At 37.4% G+C, this 20,828-nt stretch overlaps 1 long non-coding RNA gene across 10 annotated transcripts in view; it reads right to left on the bottom strand.

The window, feature by feature from the left end:
- LOC109498742 overlaps window positions 1–20,828 on the bottom strand; it is a 133,890-nt gene that overhangs the window by 39,473 nt on the left and 73,589 nt on the right. Inside the window, exon 1 of one of the 10 annotated variants that reach the window (XR_006596315.1) lies at window positions 2,215–2,541. The exons of 7 other annotated variants lie outside the window; for them this stretch is intronic. This is a non-coding gene — a long non-coding RNA (uncharacterized LOC109498742). Of the gene's footprint in view, window positions 1–859; window positions 1,124–2,214; window positions 2,542–20,828 lie in introns of those variants that run through there. 2 more of the 10 variants (XR_006596316.1, XR_006596318.1) reach the window with 2 other exon arrangements.

Below are 20,828 nucleotides of genomic sequence, written 5' to 3'. Positions count from 1 at the left end.
CCAGAGTCCAGCTTGTAAGTCTCATTTTGCTGCAAAATCTTATTTTGCGTGTGAGATGTTAAATTATATCTAACTTTTTAATTTGGCATGCCTTCTGTAATAAATCATGATCTCTCTTGAGTCTGACTGATCCCTTGGGGCAATTGGGAAGGAAGTAATATACTTGAGAAGGAAAAGAAAAATTGATATTTTTCAAACGATACCACATTTTTCACACTTATTACTTTAATTGTACATAGGCTCTTTTGTTTATATTATGCTTTTTAAAAACCAAAACAATTGTTTCAAAGAATTAAAAACTTTAGACAGGAAAGTTAACATTCTAATAAAAGTTTATGCTGTATTTGTAGGCAATTAATAGCCTTATTAAAACCCTGTTCTAAATTATTGAATAATTAGTAGGCTAATACTAGATAATGACTGTAAACCCCTTAACGTGAGGACTGGTACTTGATAAGAATGCAGTAAGTCATCATGGTTTTTGTTATACCATTTCTATTTGCAATAAATTCTTGGCACCTTTCCTCCTTATCTGCGACAACAGGATAATAAATGATTATTTGCACAACTTGGATGGGGATGAAATTATATGAAGGGCTAATTAAGCATTAGTTTCATTCTTTTATTTTACTTGAAGTTTTATTCATTGTGGACATTCAATTTCCTTTCTCATCTTTTAGACAAGGTTTCTTTTGGTTTCACTTGGTTGTTACTGAAATGTTTATTGTATTTACTGTAGTAAAACTATTTTACAAATTATTATATTTGTAATATTATTTGTAAATATTATTATAATTTACAAATTATTAAATGCTTTCATCCTCTTTATATAATTTTTATGCTATGCCAAACTACTTACATGTGATAAACTGCACTGGTGCCAGTCAAATCACTACTTGTCTGTAAAGTCATCTTCTATATGGCCTAGATTTAATAAGTATTTTAAGCCACCAATACAACCTTTAGTTGACTATATTCTATTCAGTAAACAACAAAATAGAAGTTGTCCTTCATGTCTAAGACCTGGACACTTCCATTCTCTGAGGCCAGTTTCTTGATGTCATTAGATCACCTATTCTAATATAACTTTCCTTAGGACTTGCTTAGATTCTTTGATTCTGATTTTTGCATTGACTCACCTATGCTCAATATTTATTTTTCAAAAATTATACCATCTGTCAAGCCCTGTGCTGAGCACAAGATTAGAACAGTGACCAAAATAAACATAAAACCTTCCCTTAGAGCTTAGACTTTTTGAGAACCTGGACAGTTACAGGCAATGCTATGCATGTTTTGACAATAAAGTGCAAACTGCTATCGGATACTATGGGCACACACATGTAAGGGTTTCTTGGCTTAAACTTAAGGATAAGGAAACTTCCTGAGCATATCACCCATAATGAAGATCTAAAGATGAATAGAAATGGCCCAAGTGAAGCACTGATTATGAGTAGAAGGGAAGAATGTTCTAGACAGAAGTCCTTGATATAGGAGATAACATGAAGTAATGAGGGTGACTAGAACCTATGTGTATATGTGTATGAGTTTGAAACTAGAATAAGGGTAGACAGGAAGCTTGAAGATGTCAAGGGTAATAAGTCTATAGAAACAATACATAATATATAGAATTTTATGAATTTTGACCTATTTTTTAGAATCAGCTACTTTAAAAATACCTAATTTGGAAAGAAGAGTTCAGCATATTTACATATTTATATATGTATATGTATATGTGTCTGTATACACACATGTATACTCAGTTTCTTTAGTTACACTGACTGGTTTGGGAAGGGTATAAATTTTCAAAGGAAAAGAAATTAAGTCAAATCACACACATACACACAAACCTTTGAGTCCTGAAGATGCTATAAAACGTGACCCTACTTTTCCCCTCAAGAAGACTGTTTGCCCATAGAGATTAGTCCCCCATGAACGAGCATGGGGAGTCATGTCTATGGGACACTGCCACTGCTCCCTGTCATTCTCTGACCCAGCTCTTTCCCACCGCCTCCATCTTCCCCTTGTTTCTACTCCTCTGCTTACCATGAAAGGACATACTTCCTAGTAATATAATAGAAATCCCAGTTAAATTTGGTAAATATGAGATCAGAGGGGTCCTCTAATCATCAGTTGAGTCCAGAGAAAGAGCAGCCCGTCTGATACCCCAGAAATTACAAAGTAAGATGTCCGTATTCTGTGTTAAAGTTCTCTCACCCAAAGTTCATGGGGATCTCTACGTGGTGGCCTAAGGCTTCTAGAGGACTGGCTAAATAGCCAAATACTTCTGTTTACCAACAAGGGACGAAGAAACAGCTGAAGGAGCTATACAGGCAGAGAAGAGAGGGTTCAGTGGTAGCCAGGGAATCCAAATGAGAAGATGCATAGCTCTGCAGACAACAATGTGCAGGGATGATCATGACCAAGGACAAGAGGTTCCTTCACATCATAGACTTGACATAGAGAATGCTTCCAAGAATCTAGGTTTCACCCTGGAGAAAGAGGGTACCCAAAGTGTCAGAGAAAACTCTTAATGAATGAATGTGTCTGCTACCTAATGAAATGAGATTCTCAAAATAAAAATTACATACAGCTATAGAAGAAATAGACACTTTTTCACCCATAAGATTTGTCTTGGGAATTATGCATGCTATACCACGAAGCTTTGGCTGGCCCCTTCACTCTTTCTAACAAAGACCCCTTCCTATTGAAGGAAAAAAGGAAGAAAGACTATAGAAGAGATGCATAAACATTCTCCTCCCACATTAAGACAATTTTGATAAATGAGAGTGACTTTTTTTTGTGACAATTATTGTATATGTTTCTGAATAAAAAAGCATTTCTTGACTACTCTGACGTTAGAAAAAATATATACATCACATGCTCCCACACATATTTTCTTAACTCACACAAGGACAGAATACAAATGCCCATGAATAAACTTACTGTTTTACTAATGACTTTTAAAAAAAGTCTTGAGAAAAATTAAGACCCTCCATTTTATTTTAATTTCTGCTAATTATTTGGATTTCACCATTGGATCTAGTTTCTATATTAAACTTGAAGCCAAAAAGTCATCCTTAGTTCTACTGACAGCTTTTTCTGGAGTTTCATTATTGTTTTGAAGAATATTTTTTACATATGTTATCAGAATCTGAGTGAAAGTATTGATGTATTGTTATGAAATATTCAAACTAAATATACATTATTTAAACTATTTGAATTAAATGTTTGCAAAAGAATGTTTAAATGATATTTGCTTTAATAAAGATTGATTTTAACAAAAACATATGTTAGAAGTTGAAAGACCATTCTAGTCTTTTCTTAAAGACAATTAAATTGAATATCACATTTTTTTGAAAGAAAACATTGGCAAAATTGAATTAACTGTGAAAATGGCAAGCCTCCTGAAATTAATATTATGGAGACTCACAAAGTAAGAAACAAGAAAATGCACAGTGGTTATTATACATGTACAAATTATGATACAGAATTGTGTTCAGTTTCCTAATTCAAATTATGTTCAATTTCCTGTTCCTTATTTGTTTCCACTTCTGGATAGAAACAATGGAGTACATCACAAGTATAAGCTAAATTTGTTTTGCCAGTGATGCTTGGCAAACAATTGCCTTAGTGATCATTGTGGCTGATCAATTTAATTAGATGTCAGAATCAATGCACCATAGGTGAATGAGGTGAATTGCAACCATGCAAATCTGACTGTTTTTTTTTTTTTTATCTAAGGCAAAGATACACTGAACTTGGGTTTCATTGTTTTAGCTTTCCATGATTTAAGAAGACCATCAGAGGATATGTCTCTATTTAAAATATACAGTTCTGCAGTGCCTACAGATTGTAAATGACATCTGAAGCTTTTAAAGATTTAGCTCTGAATTATCAGGTGTATAATCCAAGCCCATGTGGAACTTTCCCTTATAGAACCCCTCAGAGCTAAGTGAAGGGGTTGTATCCCTATAAGGGATACAAGGGGGTTCTACAATATGTGAGTGATATTTGCCAGCATGATTAAGCTGGGATCGTACACAGAAGTTAGAGCCTGGAAATATAATGGATGGACTCCAGCCACAACCTATCTAATATAAGCACACAGTTCCAGATAGCACCAGGGTCAGTAAGTCAAACTGATTAATGGGCGTCAGCAGCTCAGAAGCAGAGGCAGCTCAAAGACAATAAATCTTACACTATAGCCAAGATCTAGGCAGCAGTTTTGAAGAAGACAGGGAGGCAAATACGTGCCACAATGACCACAACTGTGAAAAATATAACAATCTGGACTTGTCTGGACAGACAAGTTGGACAAGTCTGTGTATTCTAGGGACAAGCATACGAAATATCGAAGACCCCTAAAAGAAATTAGGAAAACATTTAATGAGAACACAGCAAGTGTTCAACTTGGCAAAGACAGTTTAGGTTCTTAAGTAAATGTATTTTCCCTTTTAAATATATTTTTTATTTTTTTATTTTTATTTTTTAACGTTTATTTATTTTTGAGAGAGAGAGACAGAGTACAAGCAGGGGAGGGGCAGAGAGAGAGGGAGACACAGAATCGGAAGCAGGCTCCAGGCTCTGAGCCATCAGCCCAGAGCCCGACACGGGGCTTGAACTCATGGACTGCAAGATCGTGACCTGAGCTGAAGTCGGACGCTTAACCGACTGAGCCACCCAGGCACCCCAAATATGTATTTTATAAAAACACAGATGTACCACAGACAAATATAAGGATGTGACCAAAAATAGTATTGGTTAATCTAATTCCAGAGCACAGACTTTTCTCTGAGAAACTAAAAACAAAACAAAACAAAACAAAAAATTCCACACACAACTTTTTTTGAAAAGGTATTATTATTTTAAAATACCAAATACAGATTATATCCTGAAGGGAAATGAGCTATTCCTCTTTCAATCTTGAGGGAGAAAAAAATTTTCAGAAATGAGAGTCTTTTTTGAAAAATGACATACCTAATGTTCAATTAAACATATACAACACACATACACATCGGCTAATTGCTTTTATTTCTATCTTTCATTCTCCAAATACTATGATCATCATGATGATCCATTTGGGAAGAGATCATCTTCACTTTTATTACATTCTGAACAGGGGTTTGCAGATTTCACTTGATGTCCTAGATACTGGAATCAGAAGATGTAACCTTTTAGTGAAATATGATCTGGCTAATAAGCCAGAACCCAATATTCAGCACTAAACTGAAAAACTTCAAGACTGTATATAAGGACTTCTGGGGAGATGGTGGAGTAGGATGAGCCTAAGCTCACCTCATCTCACAAACACCTGGAGAACACCACCTCAGTGAAACTAACCCAGAAGATGATCTGAAGACCGGCAGAACAGACTTCCCACAGTTAATCACAGACAGGAGACCACAGAGAAAATAGTAGGAGGGGCGGAGACAGGAACCAAACTCCCAGTGAGACCTCAAATGGGAGGGGCACCACAAGCATGGAAAGGAAAAGGAGCAGACCCCACACCAGGCATCCCCGGGAAGATGAGTCCCCAGAGTATTTAGTTTGAAAATCATCAGGGCTTCACTTTATGAGTTTTGACAATTAGTGGGGCTTAACCCCAGATACTTTATTTTTTTTTTATTTTTATTTTTTTTCAACGTTTTTATTTATTTTTGGGACAGAGAGAGACAGAGCATGAACGGGGGAGGGGCAGAGGGAGAGGGAGACACAGAATCGGAAACAGGCTCCAGGCTCCGAGCCATCAGCCCAGAGCCCGACGCGGGGCTCGAACTCACGGACCGCGAGATCGTGACCTGGCTGAAGTTGGACGCTTAACCGACTGCGCCACCCAGGCGCCCAACCCCAGATACTTTAAAAATTAGCGAGCTTAGCCCTGGAAGAGTCAGAGGGCAATAAGAAACTGAGTTCACACCGTTAAAGACATCATGACAAACAAGCCCCTGGAAGACACAGCATCGAAGCAGCAGTTTGAGAAAAGCACTTGGGGTATACGTGAAGGAGGTTTATTTACTAATCTCAGAACACATGGTGGGATTACAGATGTTTAGAAAACCTGTCTAAGAACAAAAGAGCAGGCAGGCACCTCTCCCCCCCCCCCCCCCCCCCCCCCCCCCCCCCCCCCCCCCGCGTCCTAGACAGCTGGACACCTGCAGGAACCGGCGCAAACACCCTCCACCTAACTTGCTAACACTGTGCACACCACCCCTGCATTCTCCTTCAGATCTACTCCATCCAACCTAGTCCACTTGGCAGAAGTCACTCTAAAGTGGCTTAGGCCCATCTCCTCCTGCAAGCAGCCCAGCAGGGACTGCCATCACTCTAGTGACAACTGCCCTGGAGACAGGGAAAGATAACAACATATACCCGTGCAACTGAAGCCCCAACAGGTAGAGTGGGGGGTAGGCATTTGGTCTGACTGCTGGTCCCACCCACTCTTAGGGGAAAGCATGGAGAGAGAGCCCTGAAGGGTAGGGTGACTGAAGCTCCAGCAGAAAAAAAAGGGTGCAAGGTCTGGTCTGACTGCTGGCTCTGCCTACCAATAAAAGCCTCTCAGGAGACAAGGCTGGGAGAGCACCAATAGCTTGGTATGACTGCAGCTTGGGCAGACTGGCCTGGGGCTGGCATCTGCTGTGACCGCTGACACTACCTACTGTCATACCACAGCAGCCCCAGACTGGCCCCTTAACAGCACAGGGACCAAACCCTGCTCGGTGCACCAGCAACAAACAAAGTGGGCCATTCCAGGCTACAGGAGGAAACACAATTGTGGCTCATCAACAACAATGGGGTGCACACAACACACATAGCAGACATAGCTGAAGGGTGTGGTTCTGGTGAACAGGGGACATTATGCAATAGAGCATCACAGGACTTCTTCATAAACCAATACTTTGAAGATCAGGATATGTAGGTGACTTTGCTAATACATAAACACAGACTCAGACAAAAAGAGGAGACAGGAAAATGTCCCCAGTAAAAGAAAAGGATAAAAGCACAGCACAACTGCTAAATGAAACAGAAAAAAAAAAAAAAAAGCAATATGCCTGGTAAAGAATTCAAAGTAATGGTCATAAAGAGACTCACTGGACTTGATGAAAGAGTTAAGGATCTCAGTGAGATCTTCAGCAAAGAGATGCAAATGCAGAAAAAATCAGAGATGAATACCTCAATAACGGAAATGTATAACAAAAAGATACTAGAGGGAATAAATAGCATATTATAGGAGGCAGAAGAACATATCAGTGAGCTGGAAGACAGAATAACGGAAAATAAGCAGGCTGAATAGCAAAAAGAAAAAAGAATAATAAAAAGTGAGAATAGGTTAAAGGGAAGTCAGCAACATCATCGCACATAATACTGTTTGCATTATTTGGATTCCAGAAGGAGAAGACAGTGAGAAGAGGGTGTAAAATTTGTTTGAAGAAATAATCACTGAAAACTTCTAATCTGGGCAATGATACAGACATCCAGATCCAGAAAGCAAAGGGAATCCCCAACGAAATCAACCCAAGGATTTTCACAGCAAAATACAGAATAATTATGTAATATTATTTTAATTAAAATGACAAAATGTAATGATAATTTTAAAAGCAAGAGAAAATAAAAGTTACACAGCCTCATAATGCTATGAGTTGATTTCACAGAAGATGCTTTGTAGGAAGGCAGTGGCATAATATATTCATAGTACTAGAAGTCAAAAACAAAACCAAAAATACTGCAACCAAGAATATTCTACCCACCAAGGCTGTCATTCAGAATATAGGAAGAAATAAAGAATTCACCAAACAAAAGTTGAAGAAGCAGTTTGTCACCATTAAACAGCTTTACAAGAAATCATTAAAGGTAATTCTTTCAGTGGAAAGATAAAATCATAATTAAGAGTAAGAAAATTATGAAAAGGAAACATTTGAAAGATAAATTCACACATAATAAACAGGTATATTATTTATACACCTAGTATATAGTATAAAGGCTAAAGCACAAAAGGAGTAAAATCAATTACATCCATAAAAATCAGTTAAGGAATTTATAAAAATAAAAAGATACAAAGAATGACAAACACATAAAAGTCATGGAAGAGTAAAAATTTAGGGTTTTCATAATGGGTTCAAATTTAAGGGACTATTCACTTAATATAGACTGCCATATGCATAACACATTATATATGAACCTACCAATAACTACAAATAAAAAACCTGTAATAGATACACAAAAAATGAAGAGAAAAAATCCTGGCATATCACTAAAAAAAAAAGCCATCCACAAGGGAAGAGAGCAAGAGAAGAAAGGAACAATAGGAACTACAAAAACAACCATATGACACAAATAACAAAAAAGCAACAAGCCCATACCTATCGATCATTACTTTGAATGTAAATGGAATAAATGCTCCAGTCAAAAGACATAGGGTGACTGATTGGATAAAAAAGCAAGACTGATCTACATGATGACTCGAAGTCTCAAATCAGACGTAAAGACACATGCAGACTGAAAATGAAGGGGTGGAAAAACATTTACCATGCAAATGAAAGTAAAAAGAAAGCTAGAGTAGCAATACTTATGTCAGACAAAATAGAATTTAAAACAGACATTGTAACAAGAAACAAAGAAAGATACTATGTAATGATAAAGGGAATAATCCAACAAGAGGATATAACAATTATAAATATTTACACAACCTGTATGGGAGTGCCTAAATACATAGAGCAACTATTAACAGATATAAAGGTAGAAAATCACAGTAATACAGTGATAGCAGACTATAATACCACATTTACATCAATACATCCATGATTCATCTATCATCCAGACAGAAAATCAACAAGGAAGCTTGTTTGAATGACATATTGAACTTGATGGACCTAACAAATATATTCAGAACATTCCATCCAAAAACAGCAGAGTACACATTCTTTTCAAGTGCACACGGAACATTCTCCAGAATAGATCACATGTTAGGCCACAAAATAAGTCTAAGTTTAAAAAGACTGAAATCATATCATGCATCTTTTTAAACCACAACAGTTTGAAACTAGGAATAAATTACAAGAAAAATCTGGAAACAACACAAGTATGGGAAGGCTAAATAACATACTACTAAACAATAAATGGGTTGGGTAAGAAATCAACAAGGAAATCACAAAACAAATGAAAATAAAAACACTGGCCCAAAATCTTTGGGATGCAGCAAAATCTGTTCTAAGAAGGATGATTATAGCAATACAGGACTACCTCAGGAAGCAAGCAAAATCTCAAATAAATAACATAACCAAAGACCTAAAAGGGCTATAAAAAGAAAAAAAAAAAACATAGCCCAGAGGTAGTAGAAGAAATGACATAATAAAGATTAGGGCAAAAATTAATAAAATGGAGGGGAAAAAACCCAGAATAGAACAGACCAATGAAACAAGGAGCTAGTTCTTGAAAAGATCAACAAAAATGAGAAGTCTTTATCCAGACTAAACAAAAAAGGAGAGAGGACTCAAATAAAATCAGAAATGAAGCAGAAGAAATAACACTGAACACGACAGAAATACAAAGGATTTTAAGGGAATATTATGAAATATTACATGCCAACAAATTGGACAACCTAGAAGAAATAGATAAATTCCTTGAAACATGCAAACTTCCAAAACTGAATCAGGAAGAAACAGAAAATCTGAACAGACCAATTAATGGCAGAGCTTCACAGGTGAATTCTACCAAACATTTAAAGAACAGGTAATACCCAATCTTTTCAAACCATTCCAAAAAATACAAGAGGTAGGAAAGATTTCAAATTCCTTCTACAAGGAATCTACCTTGATCCTAAAACCAGATAAAAATATACAAAAGAAAAAATTACAGGCCATTATCTCTGATAAACAGATGCAAAATTCCTCAACAAAATATTAGCAAACTGAATCCAACAATATATTTCAAAAAATTATTCCCACATCAAGTGGGACTCATTCCAGGGATGCAAGGATGGTTCAATATTCACAAATCAATCAGCTTGATACATCACATTAACAAAAGAAGAGATAAAAACCCTATGATCAGTAGATGCAGAGAAAGCATTTGACAAAGTAGGCCATCCATTTATGATAAAAACTATCAACAAAGTAGGTTTAGAGGGAGTATACCTCAATATGACAAATACCATGTATGAAAAACCCACAGCTAACATTGTACTCAATGGTAAAAACACTGAGAACTTTTCTTCTAAGATCAGGAACAATACAAAGATGTCCACTCTCACCAGTTTTATTCAGCAGAGTACTAGAAGTCCTAGCTGAAGTGATAAGAAAAATAAAGTGAAATAAAAGGCATCCAAATTGCTAAGGAAGAAGTAAAACTTTCACTATTTGCAGATGACATGATACTCTATACAGTAAACCCTGAAGAAGCCACCAAAAAGCTACTGAACTTGATAAATGAATTCAGTAAAGTCACAGGATACAAAATGAATATATAGAAATCTGTTGTATTTCTACACATAATAACAAATTAGCACAAAGAGAAATTAAGAAAATAATCTTGGGGCGCCTGGGTGGCTCAGTCGGTTGAGCATCTGACTTCAGCTCAGGTCACAATCTCACGGTTTGTGAGTTCGAGCCCCGTGTCGGGCTCTGGGCTGATGGCTCAGAGCCTGGAGCCTGCTTCAGATCTGTGTGTCCCTCTCTCTCTGCCCCTCCCCCATTCATGCGCTGTCTCTCTCTGTCTCAAAAATAAATAAACATTAAAAAAAAATTTAAAAAAAAAAAGAAAATAATCTTATTTACAACTGCACCCAAAATAAAATAATTGGGATAAACTTAAACAAGGATGTGAAAGACCTGTACTCTGAAAACTATGAAACACTGATGAAGGAAATGGAAGATGATACTAACAAATGGAAAGATATTCCATGCTAACAGATTGAAAGAACAAGTATTTGTAAAATGTCCACACTGTCCAAGGCAGTCTACAGATCGTGTGCTTTACTCACTGAAATACCAACAATATTTTTCACAGAACTAGAACAAATAATTCTAAAATTTGTATGAAATCATAAAATACCAGTCAAAGGAATCTTGAAAAAGAACAAAGCTAGAGGTATCACAATACCATATTTAAAGATAAATTACTAAAATTTTGTGGTTTGAACAGTATGGTACTGGCACAAAAACAGACACATTAATCAATGGAAGAGAATAGGGAGCTCCAAAATAACCCACACTTATATGGTCAATTAATTAATAACAAAGGAGACAAACTGTATAATGGAGAAAAAAAGGCATTCTCTTCAACAAATGGTGCTGGGAAAAGTGAACTACCAAAACAAGAAATGAAATTGGAACAATTTCTTCCATCATACACAAAAATAAACTCAATACAGATTAAAGACCTAAAAGCGAGACGTGAAACCATAAAACTCCTAGAAGAAAACACAGGCAGTTATTTCTTTGATGTGGACCATACTAACATTTTCCTAGGTATGTCTCCTCAGATAAGGAAAACAAATGCAAAATTAAATTATTAGGACTATACCAAAATAAAAAGTTTATGTACAGCAAGGGAAACCATCAACTACATAACAAAGTAACCTACTGAATGGGAGAAGACATTTGCAAATTATATATCCAATAAGAGTTTAATATCCAAAATATGTAAAGAAATTATACAACTCAATACCAAAATAAACCCCACAAATAATAGATTTAAAAATGGGCAGAGGACCTGAAAAAAACATTTCCCCAAAGAAGACCACAGATGGCCAACAGACACATTAATAAATGCTGAACATCACTAATCATCAGGGAAATGCAAATCAAAACGAGATAGCCCCTCACTGTCAGAGTAGCTAAAATCAAAAATACAAGAAATAACAAGTGTGGGTGACAATGTGGAGAAAAGGGAACCCTGGTGCACTGTCAGTGGGAATGCAGACTGGTGCAGCCACTGTGGGAAGCAGTATGGAGGTTCCTGAAAAAATTAAAAATAAAATTACCACATGTTCCAGTAATTCCACTACTGAATATTTAATCAAAGAAAACAAAAACACTAATCCGAAAAGATATATGAACTTCTATGTATTTGCAGCATTATTTATAGTAGCCAAGATGTGGAAGTAACCCAAGTGTCCCCTCATAGATATATGATTAAAGATGTGGTATGGAGCACCTGGTGATTCAGTCAGTTAAGCATCCAACTCTTGATTTTGGCTCAGGTCATGATGTCACAATTCGTGAGATCGAGCCCCGTGTCTGGCTCTGCACTGACATTGCCAGAGCTTGCTTGGGATTCTCTCTCTCCCAGTCTCTCTGCCCCTGCCCTGTTTTGCACTCTCTCTCTCTTTCTAAATAAACAAACAAACAAACATTAAAAAATGTTAAAGAAGGTGTGGTATAGATATATACAATGGGATATTATTTAGCCATAAAAAACAATGAGATCATGTGATTTTCAACAACATGGATGGACCTAGAGGGTATAATGCTGAGTAAAATAAGTCAGAAAAACACAAATACTGTATAATTTCATCTTCTCATCTTCACTCATCTGTGGAATTTAAGACACAAAATGAACAAAAAAGAAAAAAAAAGATAAACAACAAAAAAACCCCAGACAATGAAAAGCAGAACAAACTGGTAGTTGCAGGATGACAGATGGATGAGGAGATGGGAGAAAAAGATAAAGGAGATCAAGAGTATACTTACCTAGATGAGCACGGGAAATGTATAGAATTGTTGAATCGTTATATTGTATACCAGCAATTAACACTGTATGTTAACTATACTTCAATTAAAAAAAAAAAGATTTTATATGATGATTGATGTCTGGGAACATAGGAAAACAGGAAGCCCTGATTTCTGCCAAATCCCTAGCCCCCCTCCTAGCCTTAGACATACTGATCTATCACGTGGTTATTGGAGCTGTAGATGAGGCAAGATTTGTGGGCTCTCCCTTCAGGGAGAGTAAACTGGAAAAATAAATGAGCTAATTCTTTTTAAGAATATAAGCTGCTTCTTCTTTATTAAGAGCCATAACAGCTGAAAAGTATCTAAGCAGGGTTCAGGCAGTCCTGAAATCTTTTTTCAGCATCCTAGGGAAGTGTTATCAGACTAAATATAGGAAAGCAGTAATGAATTATAGAGGATATAATCCCAGAATATCCTAAGAAAACTTCAGTATGTACACAAATGATAAAATGGCCACTATTTATGAAGTGCTTCTTATCATATCAGGGACTTTAAGTACATAGCCTCATTTAATCCTTTCAACAATGCTTGGAGATAGGATCCATGTCATACAGATAAATAAGTAAAGACAGTTTCTTACTTTATCACAGCTGGTGAGAGATGGGGCCCATTTTAATCCCACAACAATCTGATTTCAAAAAATACACTCTTTCCACAACAGATCATCTCCCTAAGGAGTTCTCTAGGCTGTTTATGGTGGGGGAAATACACTCTAATTGGAAGCAATATTTCCAGCTAAATGGTCCTAAAGCACCCAGAACTAATATTTTAAAATCAAACTAGAGAAAAATTATTTCTGTACTTTAAGACCTACCATTCTCTTTCACCTTTAAAATAATTAAGAGACATGGGCAATCAAAGAAGAGAAAACCACTCTTTTGCTTTTTAAGTTTTTAAACAATTTTTTAATGTTTATTTTTGAGAGAGAGAGAGAGAGTGAGGGAGGGAGGGGGAGAGAGAGAGAGAGAGAGAGAGAGAGAGAGAGAGAAAGGCAGAGACAGAGAGACAGAGAGAGAGAATCTGAACCAGGCTCTGAGCTATCAGCACAGAGCCCGATGCGGGCTCAAACTCACAGACCACGAGATCATGACCTGAGCTGAAGTCAGATGCTTAACCAACTGAGCCACCCAGGTGACCCAAGAAAACCATTCTTGCTAGCCTCACTGCAATTCAGATCAAGAGCTGCAGGCAGTGTTCTGATATGGCAGAGGCAGGTGTCATCAGACACAGAAAGATTCCAAAATGCCTTCCAGGATGGACTGCTTACTACAAAAAGCAGATTGAAGGTATGCTTTGAGCGAGGAGTTAGTTTTGTGACCAAAACAATTTATACTGGAATTACCCAAGCCAGACAAAATGAGCAGGCAAGGGGAAGCATGATGTGAGGTTAATAACCTTAACTTGGGATGGCCCTGAAAAGAGAAGTTGAACAGACAGAATGAAGATGACAGTGGGGAGGATAGTACTGGAGGCTAACACCTGAGGAAATGGTGGTTTTAGAGTTGGACTTCATTAATTGAAAACAATAAAATGAGGCAGTGTAACAAACGCTTTGGGAGGAAAGGACAGACTAGTAATGGGTAAATCCCAAAATCTTAATAAACTGAGTTTATTAGATTAAGAGAAAAGTGTATAAAAGTAACTTAACTCTCCAAGTTTGTCATTTTTTTGTTGAAGGTATCTATTCCACAATATATCATCTGCAAAATATCATATCTACCAGTGGAAATATATTAATTCTCTATTGATTCATTTAAAAGAGCATCGTTATATCTTCCAAACATAGTTTAATGTTAAAGTTTGGTTTGACTACTAAAATAATAGGTCAATATTACTACTCTGGAACTGGAAAAATTTTAATTTTCCATCTTAGTGCATACACACACATACACAAGTTATAAATAATAAAACTATTAAAGAGCCTCTAGAAAAAGGATGGAAGAAAAAGGGAAAATCTTACATGAAATTTTCTTTGAACTATCCCTGCTCAGATTCTGGTTAAATATCGTAGTTTGAGTACATATGTTATCTGCTCTCCCTCAAGAAAATCAACTAAAAGGAGAGCAAGGAAATTAAATATATATAAACCCACAAGCACAAAAAAGAATGGAGAAGTGGTAATAGGAGATGAGAAGGTGAATATTTTTTATGAATTTAACAGACTGGTGGTAATTGATTTAGTAAAATAAAGAAAACTGAAATTTAAGTTTCAGAAGAGAAGGAGTATGATTCACCCAAAGAATCTTAGAAAATGCTCTAACCTGGAGTCACCTGGTAGATCAGAAGATGTGAAGCTAAAAATTGGGGATTGGTTGAAAGTCTAGATGCAAAGAAGTCATATACTCAGGTCTCCAGGCAAGAGCACTAGGTTTCCATTTCTGGAAAATTTTAACAGAAGAGGCCTCATCAGAACACCAGGTGTCATGGTGGACTGGGTGAAATATGAGGCTAAAATTAGGAAATTAAGTGAGAATATACATTTTACATAATAGAAGTAAGCACCTTCCTGCTCTGTCCCCAGAAGGCTTCAATCAGACATAACCCCTAAGGGAGAGGTTCTACTCTGGACACTGGAGTTCAATGATGCCCAACAAGAAAAAGATCATTTTACTAAGGAATCCACTTGCCCACAAGCCCACTCACATACTGAACTTCCAAACATTTTCTAGTGCATAATGCTTATTTACGAATGGAAAGCTAAGGATCAGTTGACATATGAGACAAATGTGTAATAGAAAAGGAACAAAATCAAATAGATGAAAGGAACCCAGCAGAAAAAGAGATACTGCAGAAACAAAAATTTGGTTTTTTTTTTATTATAAACTGTTTCTAAGATCCTTAAAGATACAAGAAAAACCCACAACAAGAAAAGATATGAAGGAGAGAAAATCATTAAGTAATGCACATAGGCGGTAAAATTAGAAACAAAATTGAGAAATGATTACACTAAGGGCAGAAAAGTAGTTGCCCAAAATGGATGGAACTAGAGTGTATTATGCTAAGTGAAATAAGTCAGTCAGAGAAAGACATTTCACTCATGTGGAATCTAAGAAATTTAACAGATGATCATAGGGAAAGGGAGGGAAACATAAGATAAAAACAGAGAGGGAGACAAACCCTAAGAGACTCAAATACAGAGAACAAACTGAGGGTTACTGGGGGATGGTAGGTGGTGGGATGGGCTAAACGGGTGATGGACATTAACGAGGGCACTTGTTGGGATGAGCACAGGGTGTTATATGTGATGAATCACTGGGTTCTACTCCTAAAGCCAAGATTACACTATATGTTAACTAATTGGAGAATATAAATAAAATTAAATTAAAATAAAATAAAATAAAATAAAATAAAATAAAATAAAATAAAATAAAATAAAATAAAATAAAATAAAATAAAATAAAATAAAATAAAATAAAATAAAATAAAATAAATAAAATGGATGGAAGACATGAATCAAGATTTAAACACATAAACAAAATTAAATAAACTAGTTCAAATTTGGACTTGTCAACTTTAGCTATATTTATACTTGGCAGGTGATTAAAAATGCAGAGGTGAGCAAGTGTGACAGACACTGACTTGGGAAGCAGGATGAGTGCAGCACCATGAGTCAGGGGATTGGAAGTCTTTGCATCTGTAAGACCTTGGTGAGTACCTAAGCCCCTCTGGCTCTTTGCTTCCTCATCTGGAACACAAGAGGACTGGCTTACTTGACTGTTGCAGTGCCTGGAAAATGTAAGAATCTTTCAGGTATACACTAGAATCCACTAGGAAGTAGACTAGGATAAGTGAACTAGGCTAGGTCATTTGCAAGTGAGGAGATCCCAGTGTACACAACCTAATGTAAATTTCCAAAACCAATGAAACTTACCTTTGCAAAACCATTGCTGAATTCAAAACCAACAGGCCTTACTTTACTAACCAATGTAGGAGCACTTGGGTGACTCAGTTAAGTGTGCGACCTCAGCTCACACCATGAGGTTCATGGGTTCAAGCCCCGTGTTGGGCTCTGTGCTGACAGCTCTGAGCCTTGAGTCTACTTCAGATTCTGTCTCCCTCTCTCTCTGCCCCTCCCCCACTCACACTGTTTCTCTCTCTCAAAAATAAATATTAAAAAAAAAAAAAAACTCCAATGTAAAGATTTTAACTTTATTCTTTTTTTTTTTTAAAGCTTTGCTTGTTTTTATTTCCACAAGAAGGAACACGACAGCCAGATTATTTCCAATGATCTGGTTTCTGTTTATGGTTCTTTACAAAAATAAGATTTTTTAAAAAGATAAAACAGATATTTCAAAGAAAACAAAAAGGTAATTTATTTTCCCTTCTTGTAGAAAATTGTCAAATGTCATTAGGAGAAATCAATTACTTCATACAACAAACACTCTGAACAAGTACTGTTAAAATTCAAAGGACAAAAGTGATACATAAATGTGAAAACACAGCCTCTTTTTTGAGATAAAACAATTAGAACTGCAAAAAAAGAAAAAAAGGAAAGAAAAGTAGTTGCCTAGTGAGTGTAAGGGGTGTTCTGATGGGGAGGAACACATTGGGGTCTGTGTAAGTGTGTCAGTGCTTCATTTCTTCACTTGTGTGCTTACTGCTATCGGCTTTACTACTACTTGTGAAACTGTACACTTAAATTTTGTGTACCTTTCTACATGTGTACCATATGTCACACACATGCATACACGGGCACACAACAAAAAGTAGCAAAAAGAGCAATCAGAATGAGATGTGCTCCTAGAAAATACAATTCAGACAACATCCCCAGATACCTTAAAAAAAAAAAAAAGAATTGGAAGCAATTGAGAAACCTCTCACAAAGTAGGGAGAAAAAAAAGACAAGGGGTATATATGTAATTTGAAGATGAGATAAAGATAACATTTCCCCCAAAACAACCCACAGAATTAAAAACAGAGGAAAAGTCCATTTCAATCAAAAACAACAGTGTGGTGAAAAACCAAAACATAAAATAGAACTAGGGCGGTAAGCGCAGTGCAGATTGGCCAGGGCTGCTTGTGGGTGGAAGCAGAGAGCCAAAGTCGGGGCCGGCAAAGAATAGCTTTCCCATGTGTCCATCCTAAAGGCAAAATGTGAATTCCTTGCTTTAAACAGTGGAATGGCAAGCATGGACCAGCGACCGATATTTGCTGGTCCTGGGTGAAATTCCAGAAGCAGAGATAGGGTTAAACATGCAATCACATCTACATATATAAATTTAGAGGAAGGGGACGATCCCTGAGGGAGGAGGAGGACCAAGCAACCCGCCTTGTGACCAAACACACAGCGGCCAGGCTTCGGAGCTGCAGGACAGGCACAGCTGCCTCACGTCAGACACGACTCGGCGGCTCTTCCACATCCTCATCATGCCTCCAATCTACCTTGAACTTACACAGTATTAGATGTCAAGTATACCCCAATAAAAAATAAGCAGAAGATTAAAAATAAACTTAATAAAACTAAAACTGAAATAAATCATGGCTTTAACCTCCCTGTAAAATACCTTCTTCCACCTATGATGAAGAGCTGATCCAGGAAAAATGAAACCTATTCCAAAATGAGTAACCAGAACTAATTATAAAGGATTTATTTTTAAAAGTGTGTAACAGATGTGTTAGGTAGAAGCTAGACGTGAGCAGCGGAAGGAACACAGAGTCCCGAGTCCTTGAAAGGGAATGAAGGAGACGGGAGCTGGAGGCAAGGACGGTGATAAGTAAGCTACACATTATAAGCCTGGAGGCACAACATCCTGACCTTGTAGCTTCCAAGACCTTGGGGCTGACACACCAAAAATCCACAGGTGCAGAACACGTGCTCTCCTCTTCCACCCCTGCCCCAGGGAAACCCTTAGACTCATTTATAATGCATTTGCATTGCAAGAGCAGCCATTCCAGACCAGACGGAAAAAGGCTGTCATGAAGGGTCTGGTATAAACCTGGTAGGATCACAAACTCCCCCTCCCAACCTGCGGGAGGCATCTCCCAAATGACTGCAAAAGCCCTGTTTGTATGTTGGAGTTCCTCCCAGCCCAGAGAGACCAAATAATATTCAATCCCAAAACAACTTAAGGGCCTACGGTTCCACCTCTGGAAACGGCCAGGCTCTCCTGGCAAGCTTTGTGCTTGCTACTTTTCTGTTGGCTGCCTTTACTCGGAGCACACATCCCCATGTAAATCTCCAAGGGGATCCAAAGGATGCGATCTCCACTCACACAGTGCAGATTCTCACCCATAACAGATGGAGAACAGAAGCAAAATACAACAGGTAAAGAAAGTTCACCAGGAAAAATATATATATATGATCACTGAAACGTAGCTGAAACTTGTAACCAAATATTTTGCCATTGGTTAACAACAGTAATAAAAAATACCACCTAAAGAATCAGTCATCTCATGGAGCCGAAAAAGGCAAAAGGATGGAATATGTAAGCTCACTGAAAAGTCGGTAAGAAAGTAGATGATGAGGGGCACCTAGGTGGCTCAGTCAGTGAGGTGTCAGACTCCTGATTTCGGCTCAGGTCATGATTTCACATTTTGTGAAATTAAGCCCCATGTCAGGCTCTGTCTGGATAGTGCAAAGCCTGTTTGGGATTCTCTCTGTCTCCCTCTCTCTCTGCCCTTCCCTCGCTTACTTTCTCTCTCAAAATAAATAAATAAACTTAAAAAAAAAGAGAGAAAACAGAGGATGAAATCTGAAGGAGTTAACTCAGGAGAAAAGTGGAAGAAAAACTAAAAAATCTCACAAATGATGGCAATATTGGAAGTAGCTTAAGGGAAAACAGACATTGCAGACAATATAGTAAGGGGCATGAAAACAGAAATAAGGGAAGTAAAAATAAAAAATACAAAATAAATAAAAAGATTACAGAGAAAATAAGTGGGAATTAGGAGAAAAGGGGATTCAGCCTAAACCTCATCTTAAAGAATAAAAAGAAATCAGGGAACAAACGCATGTTTAAGGATACAGTAAGCAAAGATGGTCTTGGAATACAAGATCTACACAAAATAGTAAAAGTGAACACCATGTCCCAAGTAAACTGGGAATGATCCACACCAAGACATATCCTAGTAAAATTGGTAAACCTTTAAGTTAAGAAAAGAATCCCCTGGGTAGCTAGGCAAGAAAATAGTGTTTCATTGTGTGGCGGGAAGAGGGTAGGGTGAGAATCAAGTGGTCTGCAGCATCTCCATAGCAGTCATAAAATGTCCCTTCTGGGAACGGTCTCCGGGTATGTCTTGTCGCATTACTGTTTCCTTGGTGTGGTGATTTTGAGGTATCCTTCCACTCTTGAGTCTTGGCTGAGCCACGTGACTTGCTTTGACCAACAGGATGTTAGTAAATGTGACACAAGCAGAGTCTAGAATGCTTGCTTGTTCAGTGAACCAGTCCTCTTTCCTTGCAATTAGGACTCTGAGCTACCAAGTGAGTGAGGTATCTCCTGCCTTCTCGGTGATGAGACTCATGGCCCTGTCATCATCATGCCTAAGACCAGAGGAAGCTGACCACCAGGCCCGTGGGTAGGCCATCCAGAACTAGCCAGTGTTCCACCAAAGAGGCAGCTGATCACAGACCCATGAGCCAGTGCGGTTAGAATTAGACAACCCAGCCCAGACCACTGGAACTATTCAGCAGACCCCTGAGTAAATGTATGGTTTTTGTTTCAAGCTACTAAGTTTTGGGATCAATTCTTAAACAGCAAGAAAACTACCAGGCACACTTGGAAATTACATATTTAAAATAAATGTGCAATGTCTTACTCATCTTCCATGTTCCTTTGTCCCAGAAACAAGGGAGCTATTAACTGGCAGCAGCTTGTGCTTTTGTGTCTATAACAGTTTAAAAGACTGATGAAGGGGCACCTGGGTGGCTCAGTCAGTTAAGCGGCTGACTGTTGTTTTCAGGTCATGATCTCATGCTTTGTGGGTCTAAGCCCCGTGTCAGGATCTGTGCTGAGAGTGTAGGGCCTGCTTGAGATTCTCTCTCTCCCATTCTCTCTATCCCTCCCCTGCTCGCATGCTTTCTCTATTTCATAAATAAATAAATAAATAAATAAATAAATAAATAAACAAACAAACAAACAAATAAACAAACTTTTAAAA

The sequence above is a fragment of the Felis catus genome, chromosome B1, assembly GCF_018350175.1.
Source record: "Felis catus isolate Fca126 chromosome B1, F.catus_Fca126_mat1.0, whole genome shotgun sequence".
NCBI lineage: Eukaryota > Metazoa > Chordata > Mammalia > Carnivora > Felidae > Felis > Felis catus.
Note: the sequence above shows the minus strand (reverse complement) of the source record. Positions and strands in the feature narration are given on the sequence as shown.